Source organism: Ostrinia nubilalis, chromosome 7, assembly GCF_963855985.1.
Source record: "Ostrinia nubilalis chromosome 7, ilOstNubi1.1, whole genome shotgun sequence".
NCBI lineage: Eukaryota > Metazoa > Arthropoda > Insecta > Lepidoptera > Crambidae > Ostrinia > Ostrinia nubilalis.
This window is the reverse complement of record NC_087094.1, coordinates 3,227,517-3,240,027: the sequence shown is the minus strand read 5'-3', so window position 1 is coordinate 3,240,027 and position 12,511 is coordinate 3,227,517. Positions and strand designations below refer to the sequence as shown.

The 12,511-nt window shown below is 35.5% G+C and overlaps 1 long non-coding RNA gene across 1 annotated transcript in view; it reads left to right on the top strand.

The window, feature by feature from the left end:
* LOC135073067 (uncharacterized) overlaps positions 1-12,511 on the top strand; it is a 110,083-nt gene that overhangs the window by 26,246 nt on the left and 71,326 nt on the right. The gene's annotated exons all lie outside the window — the stretch shown is intronic.

The following is a 12,511-nucleotide window of genomic DNA, read 5'->3' as shown; positions in this document are numbered from 1 at the left end:
GATTGACTGAATTGTTTTGTAATGAAAATGAATGTACATAACGTACATGTATCTTGTATTTAGTTAAGACAAAAATCTAATTATTTATAATAGGTAAGTATTTAAAAAGAATATAAAGTTTTATATGGAATTTTCGATGTCTAATAATAAAGTTTAAATAAAGTTTAACAATAAATCATCTCACATAATAAAAAAGACATCTCATTCGTTTTTAAGTCGTATAGAAGTACCTAAATCATATTACACTCATTGTAATACCTACTTTTATACGCACATAAAATGCAGCTCAAACAAAAAACGAGATAGTGAAATCACAGATCTAGCGCGTACAAAAATACTGCGTGACGTAACGCGTATTATATCAGATATCCCAAGGTTAGTTTTTATTGTTGTACTCCAAGTGGCGTGGTTAGCATTGTCGCGAATCAGGTCAATGGACAGATCAAGTGATGTCTAGACTCGCAAGGATCGGGCTCTTTTCAGTGCTCATATTACCTTTTTAATCTTTTTTATTTTTCTATCTTCAAAGTCATTAAGTTCGCCTTTTTGTACCGCTTTTTTGTATGTGTACAAACAAAGTTTTTAAATAAATAAATAAAGTCGAAGACAAAATTTATCCTTATTTGTATAGAGTCTATAGACTATTTAAATAGTAGCCTCTACATATATCTCATAATCTTTTTACCCTAACAGCGCTTCGGGATCAACATTTGGCAAGTTCTGAGAAGAAGCGCCGCAACAAACTCATGCCCGTATTCACAAACAATGCTTGCTTAAGTGAAGCAACAAATCGAACGCACAGCGTTGAATAGAGCTTTGTGATTGGTTCGTGTGCCACCTTGTGCGTCCACGCGCACTATGAGACCTCAGAGTAATGTTTGTGAATACGGGCGTTAGTCAGTTAGTAGGTACATTTATTGATTGTCGTCGTAGTCATCCGGAGTATGATTCGTTTTACAGTGTTTGTTATCAAAATCCTTCTCCAAAACGGCTAAAACGATTTTATATTTTTTTGAGTATATTTAGTAGGTCAGAGAATACGTAATAGACTATTTTAATACGTAATTATTACCCTATTGGTAAAACAACCTTTGCTGGGTCAGTCAGGTCAACCAATAATTACATGAAATGAATTGCTGTTCGTTAGCTTCACTAAAACTTAAAAGCAGGTAGGTAGATTTAAGGGTTTTGGTTTTGAATCTTATTCGTAGTCTAGAGAAGGTGTAAACGATGAGAAATGTGGGAGAAATAGATGAATGACATGACATGTTACTGAAGCCATAAGAATTAAGAAATAAATTTAACTACATCAGTCCCCCCAGTACCCTTGAACGCACAAAAGGATTTGAATAACCCGATTTACATGTAATTTATCTAGAATACGAAAAGAAATATTTTTCCAGGAAAAAAAGTGTAACGAAGGAACACTTTTCTGGGATAAATAGAGTTCAATTAGATCGTAATACATAAGATTGTGTATAATGAAAAGCGTATACACAATTCTATCTTGATTCTTGACTATTATAGTTTGTTAACTTAAAAATAGTGGATTCGCTTGAATCATTAACGCGATTGTCAAATAAATTCTACTCTACCGTTGAACGTTTCATAAATCGCTTTCAATATTATTGCGTCTTCGTGAGCTATATTTTATTACACTGTTACAATGTCTTGTTAACCCGCCATTGGTCGCTGCCATTTTTTACTAGCCTTACAACTGACCCGGTCTCACGCACCGTGATTTAAAGCTAAACATGTTATAATAATACTCATTATTCAACAATGAAACACAAGAAAACGACTGTTTCATAATTAGTATGACTTTTGGTCTGGAAAACCATCAAGAAATATTGCTTTTAAACTCAAATATACTGTTTATCACACATTTGCAGCATAATGTAGCGCTTTTATAATACTAACGCCCGTATGATATACAGGGTGGAAACGATAAGTGATCTCACTCGATTATTTCTAAACTATACAAGATATCAAAAAACTAGTTACTGATCCTGAAAGTGCTTCATGAGCTCTATAAAACTGTATTAATAATAGGTTACAGAATAAACTGGATCTATCCGAAAATTCAATGTTTCCAGCTTGAATTTCTTTCTTTTTTAGGGTTCCGTACCTCAAAAGGAAAAAACGGAACCCTTATAGGATCACTTTGTTGTCCGTCTGTCCGTCCGTCTGTCAAGACCCTTTTTCTCAGGAACGCGTGGAGGTATGAAGCTGAAATTTATATCAATTACTCAGGTCTACTGTCCCTTGAAGCTGTTTTCGACACTTGCAAGGGAATCAAAACCTACAGAGTGCTTCCCGTGAACTCAGAATCTTGAAATTTGGTACGAAGCAACGTCTTATAGCATAGATAAAGGAAAAATTACGAAAACCATAAATTTTTAGTTACATCACATAATATATTTTTTTTTAATAATTTTAAACTTACTACCCATTTCCTCATAAACGCGTAGAGGTATTAAATTGAAATTCATACCAAATACTCAGGTCTATAATACCTTTAAGCTGTAACAAAATCAAACTTCTATGTCAACGCAATCAAAAGAAACAGCAATTTAAGCTGCATATTTTGAAACTCGCAAGTACTCGCAAGGGAATCAAAACCTAAAGGGTACTTCCAGTCGACCTAGAATCTTGAAATTTGGCATGAAGCAACGTTTTATAGCACACATAAAGGAAAAATTCCGAAAACCTTAAATTTTTAGTTACATTACAAAATATATATTTTTTAATAAATATAAACTTATTACTTTTTTCCTCATGAACGCGTAGAGCTATCAAGTTGAAATTCATATCAAATACTTAGATCTAATTGCCTTGAACCCGTGAAAAAAAAAACATAGTTATGACTCGATTGTCGTAATGAACGAACTTTGTAAACCTTGCAGGTTTGTACGGAACCCTCGGTGCGCGAGTCCGACTCGCACTTGGCCGGTTTTTTTCTTTCTAACGCACAGCATTAAATAGAGCTCTGTGATTTGCTGCTTCACATAAGCAAGCATCGTTTTTGAATACGGGTGAAAAAGTCAATGAACGATTCATTCCACTGAAGAATTCGCGTGACGAACTTGTCACGGGATTGGAGACGAGGCTTTAATTACCAATTAATAACGATGACAAATATTCGCTTGTTTGAAGTAAGTAATTGATCTGGAATATTCAACGTATTTCTCTGGAATTCTAACCGAAATCATAGCTTAGTAAATGCGGTTTTACAATATAAATAAAGTCTTATCTTCGATTAGTCATGGATATAATGTTGGTAGGTTAAAATGAGTAGTAGTTGCAATAATGTTAGCATTTCTTCGAAATGAGTTTTGGTGAGAACAAAATCCACATGAAAAAAACTTAAATAATAAAAAGAAACCATAAAACAGTATTTTCGGTAGAACAATAAGAATTTTTTTCATTGTTACTGAAACTTCCGAACAATTTCCACAATTTTAAAGTTATTCTTAGAAAAACTTTCTGCGACATCTCTTTTAAATAAAATACCCTTATTTTTGTACTAACACGAAACATTTTTCATCAGAACTAAGAAATGTTCAAGCTAAAAAGATTATTTAGAAGCCAATTAACCCTACACATCCGCCATTTTTTAATATCAAAGATTTAGCTTTATTGCTCCACATATCAACCCTTGTTGTACCCGTGCCGTGTCTTAGCTATTTCTCATGCCGACTTAAAGTGGGATCTGAGGCACCCGAGGCGCCTACGGCTAATCTGCCTATGTCTACACGGAATGGTATGTGAGGAACATTCAAGACAGACAGCCTGTACACCGCCTTGTTTAGTTAGACCGTTCTCAGTTTTAGTACGTTTTCAGTCAGGAAATATCTTTACTTGTAATTCCATCAAACCCCAAGTCGCATAAACCACGGTAACAATTTATTTTTTTATTTCGAGTTGACACCTGAAACTCTGAGTACCTGCAAATCAATTCCATGGGTTAATGTTAACTTGTACTTTTTTATGGCTTATTTGAAAAGTACCTATCACAATCAGTAACTAATTACTCAGTTGGAGTGTACGATAGCTACTTAACTACTACTTATTTATTTAAAGAATATGCACATAATTTGCCAAAAACCTTAAATCCTGTGTAACGTTTGTCTACACAACAACTAAAACCAAATCAACTTGGTTTATGTCAAAATACTCGCTGTGGTAGCAGATTCAAATTCCGCTAGGGTCAAAATTCTTGCTTGTGTATAATCCGAGTTATGACCGTAAAGAATTCGATAAGCTTGGGACTGTAAGTGTGTCCCTCTCGCTCACCTTGAAAAGCTAAACGTGTAAGAGAGATGAATGGACTGCTATTTTGAAATTCATTTACCAATTCTCCCCCAGATATCATTGTTCTGTTAATGGCTCAGAACGGTTCAGAATTAAAGGAAAATAAAACGCAGCCGTGAATGAAATATCGAATCGGGTAATAACACCCAAAGCGGCCATGGTGAAAGGTAACACCGTTTTCAACTTAAAGTAAAACAAAACATAGCTTTACACTATACATTTAAAGTGTCCTTTACGTTACAAGGTCATGTAATTCAGAGATATCGCAGACAAGTTTATAGGTGCGCTTACATGTTCGAAAGTCCCTGAAAAGTAACCAAATAACTTTACGGAGAACTGGACACACCCCTTTCTGATTAGTTAAGTTCATCGCAAGTTTAAATTTCTTCCAAGACTCCCATTAACTTAAACGACTGGGTTAGTTTTATGAGATATGCAAGTGACAGTGAGTGACTTGGGATCTAGTTTCTAAGGCTGGGTTGCACCATCTTACTTTAACTTTAACAAAATCTGTCAAACTCCATTCAAAAAACACCGGTTATCTTCAAAGTTACTGTTTAGGTAGTGCAACTCAGCCTAAGTGTTTCATTTCACAGTGGTGTGTCAATGTTGTCTGTTTTTCGTTGATGAAAACTCACCCCTACCCTCTTTGATTTAATGGCTATTAACCTTTGATCATTGCCGGAGATTACAGTACAAACGACGGCACACCAAGCTAAAAACTGTAGCATCTTATTTAGTTGGATTAGGGGCGATTTTACAACAAAATGTAATGTTCCGTCTTCAGTCGCGACCTCCAAAAACAAAACCATACAAAATAAAAAGTTACGTCGAAGAGTCATCAATTGGGGAGTTGACATCAGCAATCAATTATATTAATATACTTTTTATGAGCTGTCAAGAAGCGTTTCAACACGCTACAAAAGGAAGCTATTACGTTCATTGATATCAAAGGAACTGTACCCTAATTTTACAGTTCAGTGGCGTTTCAGGGCTAAAATGAAACTTTTTAGAAAAGTTGTAATTCAGGATGAATGGTGCTAGCACTCTATTTATGTAATAATACGATATCTTATTTTTTCCTTTGCTGAAAATACATATACCTACTCGCAGAAAAAATCTTCCATCATGAACTTTTTTGCCTAAAACTTTGACCTTTTTCCCATCTTTCTCTAAATGTCCGATTCCTGAATCAAAGAACTTAGCACTTCTGTTAAAGTCTGATTTTCCCTAAAGAAATCGCTAATCCAATAGATATTCTCAACGGAACAAAATCCACGCGAGCATAGTAGAAACACAAGCCAAATATCTAATAAATTCCCATAAACCACCTTAGTTCATCGACCCTCAGAACGTTCTGATACGAGTATCCTTGCCGTACTAACACGTTTCCACGTGTCTGTGAACTTTCAAGTCAATCTTTACTCCTATTGCCATGTGGCTTACCGCCACTGTAATTTGTAAAGCTGGGTCTACATTACAGAATGGAAATGTCGAGCGAATAACTTATTACGAATAGCAAATACTTTTACCTATTTTTCGTTATTCTCTATCTTGTGTTTTGTCACAACCTTTATATTAGACTAGCGGCCGCCCGCGACTTCGTACGCGTGGATCCCGTTTTACCCCCTTAGGGTAGAATTTCGTAAAATCCTTTCTTATCGGATACCTACGTCATAACATCTACCTGCCATGCCAAATTTCAGCCCGATCCGTCCAGTGGCTTGGGCTGTGCGTTGATAGATGACTGTGTCCGTCAGTCAGTCACCTACCTATTAATAACCTATAACTACCAATTGCATCTTTTCTTCAATTTTATTGGTCTGTATTTTTGTTCAAAACTATTCATTCTGATACACGCCTGTTATTTTATCTTTGAGTAGATTAAATTTTTCATGTCACTAACCCACGTACGCCTTGAACTTTATTACGAAAACGTTATTTATTATTTACAACATCTTGCTGGATTACGACCCACTACTAATATTAACAATTTAAACACCCATTTAATGAGATTATTTAGTTTTACCAACTTTAGAATAAAAATAAAATCTTGTGGGATCTGTGTACTTACAACATTTTGTACAGTCCGGATGCTTTATAATATAATCCTACTCAATGTTTATCTAACTTAAGTAGGTATAGTAAACAAAATATGTAGGTAGCGGAGATAATAACACCCGTATTCACAAACAATGCTTGTTTAAGTGAGGCAGCAACGCTATGCGCAGTCGAACGTACAGCGTTGAATAGAGATAGGTATGTGATTGGTTCGTTTATGTCACTCCGCCGCTCATTGTCTATGAATAGGTTTTTGGGACCCTGTGCGTCCAAGTGCACTGTGAGACCTCATAGTAATGTTTGTGAATACGGGTGTTAGTAAACTACCGACCGTGTAGCCTCCGCTTAAGGTGTGACAAGCGCAATCAAGTTAACTAGCACTAGTAGATTACGTAATTAGCGCTATTATAACTTGGCAGTTCGTTTGAAATTCATGCAAGTAATTTTACAAGTCCCTACTAAGGCCCGGTTTCCATCATGGCGGGGCAGTGCAGAGACGAGAGATGTGCGGCGAAGCTGGCAGACTATTTTCACCAAAGCGGAGCGGAGAAGAGCGGAATCGTGCGGAGACGAGAGAAGATGTGAGAGCTGTGCGTAGCTGTCAGCTGTCTGTCTATTTCCTATCTATGAAAATGCACTACGCTCTTCGCCGCCGCGCCGCCGTCGCTGTCAAATTCTATAAAAAACCAAGTGCGTCCGACACTTCTCCGCTCTACTCCACTCGATTCATTTCCATCGAAGCGGAGCAAAGTGGAGATGTGAGAATAAATATCAGATTGATTATTCAAAAAACTTTTCTTCTCCGCTCTGCACCACTCCGCCTTAGTGGGAACCAGGCCTAAGTAAGAATTTGATTGAAACGTAAAGTTGGGTTGTAAATGTAGTTCTAAGTTGCTTGTGTGTGATAACTTTTTAATTAGTTTCAAACCAATTATTGTTCGAGAACTTTTATTTTAAATGAGTTGTTACGATATCGAAAATACAAATAGAAGTTTCGACACACTTGACGTAATGTGACACTTATTGCAAAAGTTTTGAGTTCATAATTCAATGTACACATAAATCCCTTTAATATTGATAGAAATAGTTTTTAAAAACTCTCCATGATAACTTTTATTTTGGGAATAAAAATAAATGTTTTGTTTGAACAAAATTAAATAACCGTGATATGTAAGGTCATTCAGGCCATACGTTAAACTACTTCTTGTCTTCTATAGAAATATTTCGTTTGATAAAATTTTTGGTTGACGCAAAAATGACTTACATGAGGTCAATCCGTTTTTCTGTATCTTGATAATGTATTAAAACGCATTACCCAAGCCATTGGTCCGCGGAGGTCATGATGGGTTATATTTTAAGGCTTTACCTGATAGAAAAGTAGGGTCTACCCTTTAAAAAAGTCGGGTCCCTCTGGTCCTGCTTAGTGGGACGCGACGCGAGTCAAACGAATCGTTCGGGTGCGTGCCCTGACGCCACGGTCTCTCCCTTAGGACGCCCTTAGGGAAGCCCTCTCTTCAAAGCACTTCGTACCTCATCGTTAGCCATGAGACTAGCATGAGGTCAATCCGTAATATAACCTAAAAAACGAATAAATGGAACAATTTAAATAGATGCTATCGAATGCAATATAATGTTATTTTAAAGGACTGTATTATATTTCTTGTGTTGTCTCATAGATTGTCCCTGTGTTAATTTTATCCGTGAAGCCTATAAGGTCATGTGTAAGGCCCCTATGATCCATCTGTGCTAGTACGATATTTGCCAAAAAGATAATTGTAATAAACTGTTTGAACAGAAATTAGGTTGAAACTGGTTTAGGGCCCTCGAACACGGCGACTTTTATAGCGATACATTCGCGCTACTGTAGCGCGTTAGTAGCGCATTGGCATCACTTCTGGTGTGTTGCAAATGCGACTAACGCGCGATAATAGCGATGCTGTCGAAAATCAAAAGTCGCCGTGGGCCCATAGATAAATATTTTATTCTCAGATATTAACTGCTGACAGTATGGCCATTCAAATTATTTATCAAATGATAGTTAAAATTATTCATTCGTATAAAAATCACTAATTAAGCCCAATTAGTGCCAAGTAAATAATTATAAACGTAAGAACTTGAAAAGTCGAGCTAAGTAATTTCAAAACTTTGTCCAAATTTTTGTCTTTAGATTAATTTTTCTCGGGTTTATCTTAGAAGAGGATTTTGCTAATGAAAGCAGATCTGTGTTTAAGAAGTCTACATAAATTTGTGCTACTAAAAGATGGATGACCAAGAAATGCTTTGTTAATTTTAAAGTCACTGTTCCTCTGCAAGCGATAAGATATACATTTCTTTACTTTACCCTAAAATGTATATTGTTTTCTAATTTCAAAGGAAACCTTATACTAGAAATTATATTCTAAGCTCTTAACTCAGTCAATACCTGAGGTGTGATATCTATACTTCTATACTAATATTATAAAGCTGAAAAGTTTGTTTGTTTGAACGCGCTAATCTCAGAAACTACTGGACCGATATCAAAAATTATTTCACCGTTGGATATGTAAGTAAGTAAGTATGTAAGTGACAAGATGTGTACTGTGTAACACAGGTGTGCTATGACTTCTTCATAATTTATTATGATACTAGCTGTGCCCGCGACTTCGTCCGCGTGGAATAATGACTTTAGGTAGGCACTTTTAATAATTTAGTCTAATTATTTTACAAATAGCTTTTGCCCGCGACTTCGTCCGTGGAGAAGTCGAAAACGTTCTCATACGATTATTTTTAAATGTTTTAACGTTATTATCTAAATGTTTGAATACTTTTAAAATATAAAAATCAGGTTAAATAAACATGAAAATATTTTTTTCTTATATTTTATGAATATGCAGCTCGGCCTTTGATCCGGTGAAAGTTACTCGGTGGTATTATTTTTTTACAACGAAATCGAAAACTACACCTACCGCAGTATTATTGGTAAACTTTTTTTTATATTTTCCTACGGGTGCTAGAATTACCAAGCTTCCAGCATGCCACTGGCCGTGGGAGAAGGAGCTTTTCCTCAAGACTACTCCCACTACCTCAAGGGCCTCCGCCAAAACTCTCGCGCGAAAATGAGTTTATGTATACAGCGCAAGCAGGTGCCCGCGGCATGACTTTCATGCATTACTATGCATTGTTGGGCGAGCGCACGCAGCGGGCACCCACTCCGAGGTTAAGTGAGGCCCCTAGAGTATGGTAGTCGTTAACATGACGTCATGATTGTAAAAAAATGCACTAATGAGTAATTAATATCAACTTTGAAGCAAATCACCACTAAAATAACTTTCTACCCCTTTTTAACATAGTTAGGGGGTGCATTGATCCATCAGTAGCGCGCGTAGTACTTGATCATTATTTTGCTGCGATGTGATTTTAAAACTGCGATATCTCCTAAGATATTTATTGAAATCGAATGGTGTAAAGGGCAAGAATGTTTAAAATTAAATACTTGTGGTGAATAATTTATTTATTTGGATAAGGATTAATATCATGTTTATAAAAACACCTTCGCAAATAATGCATTATTTTAAAACAGATTTTTTTTGCATAAAAATGGTTACTATGAGCCAACCTTAAAAGATAGACATATGCTACCGCGGACTTTTTTAAAGAACTTTTAAAGGGGAACAATCCTGTCATACATGATTTTTGCGAAACTTTAACCGTTTACGCAGCGTCAGCTCTCAAAAGGAAAAAATTCACTGATTTGAAATATTCTTGATTGGTGCTCCGCTCCTATTGGTCTTAGCGTGATGATAAATAGCCTAAAGCCTTCAGGAACTAACGGGCTATCCAACACAAAAAGAATTTTTCAAATCGGTCCAGTAGTTCCTGAGATTAGCGCGTTCAACCAAACAAACAAACAAACAAACAAACAAACAAACAAACAAACAAACAAACTCTTCAGCTTTATAATATTAGTATAGATTATACAGGGTGTTAGGTAAATGGGTATATGAGCCGACACTAGCCCATGTTAACATGGTCATATAAATGGTATGGTGAAGTCAGAAAATTGATATCTTCATTTTAATTATTTTATTTTTCATACAAATGGGATTCTATAAAATTTATTTTGTATGAAAATTAAAAAAAAAAATATGATATCTTTCTGACTTCACCATACCATTTATATGCCCATGTTAACATGGGCTAGTGTCGGCTCATATACCCATTTACCTAACACCCTGTATACGCTATAATGTACCACGGGCAAAGCCGAAGTGGATTGCTAGTTGACATAGGTATATGATGTGATAGCATACAAATCTAAAGCATGAATCTGAAGTCTCGCTGACGTTTTTCGTCTCAAAAACATCCTTCTGTATCGCTCCAATACCTTAGTCACTGATTGAGTTAAGCTCTAGACCTTTAACTTCCACTGTTTTCATCTTATGGATCCCATTTTTATAAACAACTAGCGGCCGCCCGCGACTTCGTACGCGTGGATCCCGTTTTACCCCCTTTTCCCGAATTTTCTTTGCTATAAACCTCACGGAGCCCGAGACCTTTCCAACGAATGCAAAACCGTGGAAATCGGTTCGTGCGTTCTGGAGTTATAGCGTCAGGGAGGAAAACCCGACTTATTTTTATATAGTAGACTAGCTTTTGCCCGCGGCTTCACCCGCGCGAAATTTAGTTTGTCACATATCGTCATAAGTTATAGCCTATTAAATATGTTATTCTGGAATATAGGTAAACAATAATAAGTAGTATAAAGTTTCAACAAAAAACGTTCAGTAGTTTTTGCGTGAAAGGGTTACAAACATCGAGACATCCAAACTTTCAAGGATCGTAATTACATAATAATAAAATATTTTTTTCTAGCAGATCTTATAGCTTGCACTACGAATCAAGTTTTAAAACGTGATAGATGAGAAGTCTAATAGTAGGAAACATTATAAAATATCGTATAAAGATAGCGTAAATTTTTAAACAGATTGATGTTTTAGGAGCTGGCAGCTGTTAGGTATTTTCGTACTTTATCTTCAATTTATAATAATATAAATTTATACTAGATGGCATTATAAAGGTAAATCAGACTGTTTTGCCTTTACATATAATGCTATACAAAAACAATTAAAACTGCCTACATTCGAAACTTTTTAATCGGTTACGGTTTCGGATAACCGAAAGTTTCGATTACGGATATCCCTGGACAGAGTGATCTTTTCAAAAAACTCATCCAACACAACCAAATTTTGAGAGGATTTAGGATATAACTGTGATAACTTCATAGTAAGGTATTCAATTTGTGAAACCTAAACATAGAAAGCTATAACTAATTTAATAAATCTACTGTCTGGGCAGCGCAGTTCTTTCACAATTATTCAAGTTTTATTTATTCATTCATTCATTTAATTTAAAGCAAGAAGTTATGAAGAAACAAATTTTATGGCTTAACTGCTCTAACTTGCTCAAAACTAAACAAATGTACATTATAGAGCTGCTTCAATATAATTAACTTTTTAAAAAAATAAAACCGACTTCAAATGCGTGAACACAAAAAAAAACTAAAAATTGAAAATATTGCGTATAAAAAAGTTCATCCCCAATTTTCCACCCTTGGGGGTGAAATATTTTCTTCAAATTCGCATGAAACCACCCAATTTGATAATACCTATTCAACAAAAAAATAATCGTTCAAATTGATTTATAATCGGCGGAGATATTGCGTATAAAAAAGTTCATCCCCAATTTTCCACCCTTGGGGATTGTTTTTTCTATTATTAAATTTAAATGGGACCACCCTTGAGGTATTACCTATACGCAGAAAAAAGATTTGTTCAAATCGGTTCATAATTGGCGGAGTTATCGCGTAACAAACATAGAAAAAAAAAAAAAAAAAACATACGGGTCGAATTGAGAACCTCCTCCTTTTTTGAAGTCGGTTGAAAATAAAAAGTAGAAAGAGCTTTGTCTGTACTTTTTTGGTCTCTATTTTACTGTAGTACCTACATAAGGCAAAGAATTAAAAGAGAAATAAGTACGATAATAATATAGCAATTTTGCTTTTTACCTACTTTTATAATCTGTTAAAACGTGACTCTGTAGTAGTGGGGACGTAACTTGTTCGTCAATTTAGGGATCATCATCATCATCTCAGCCATAG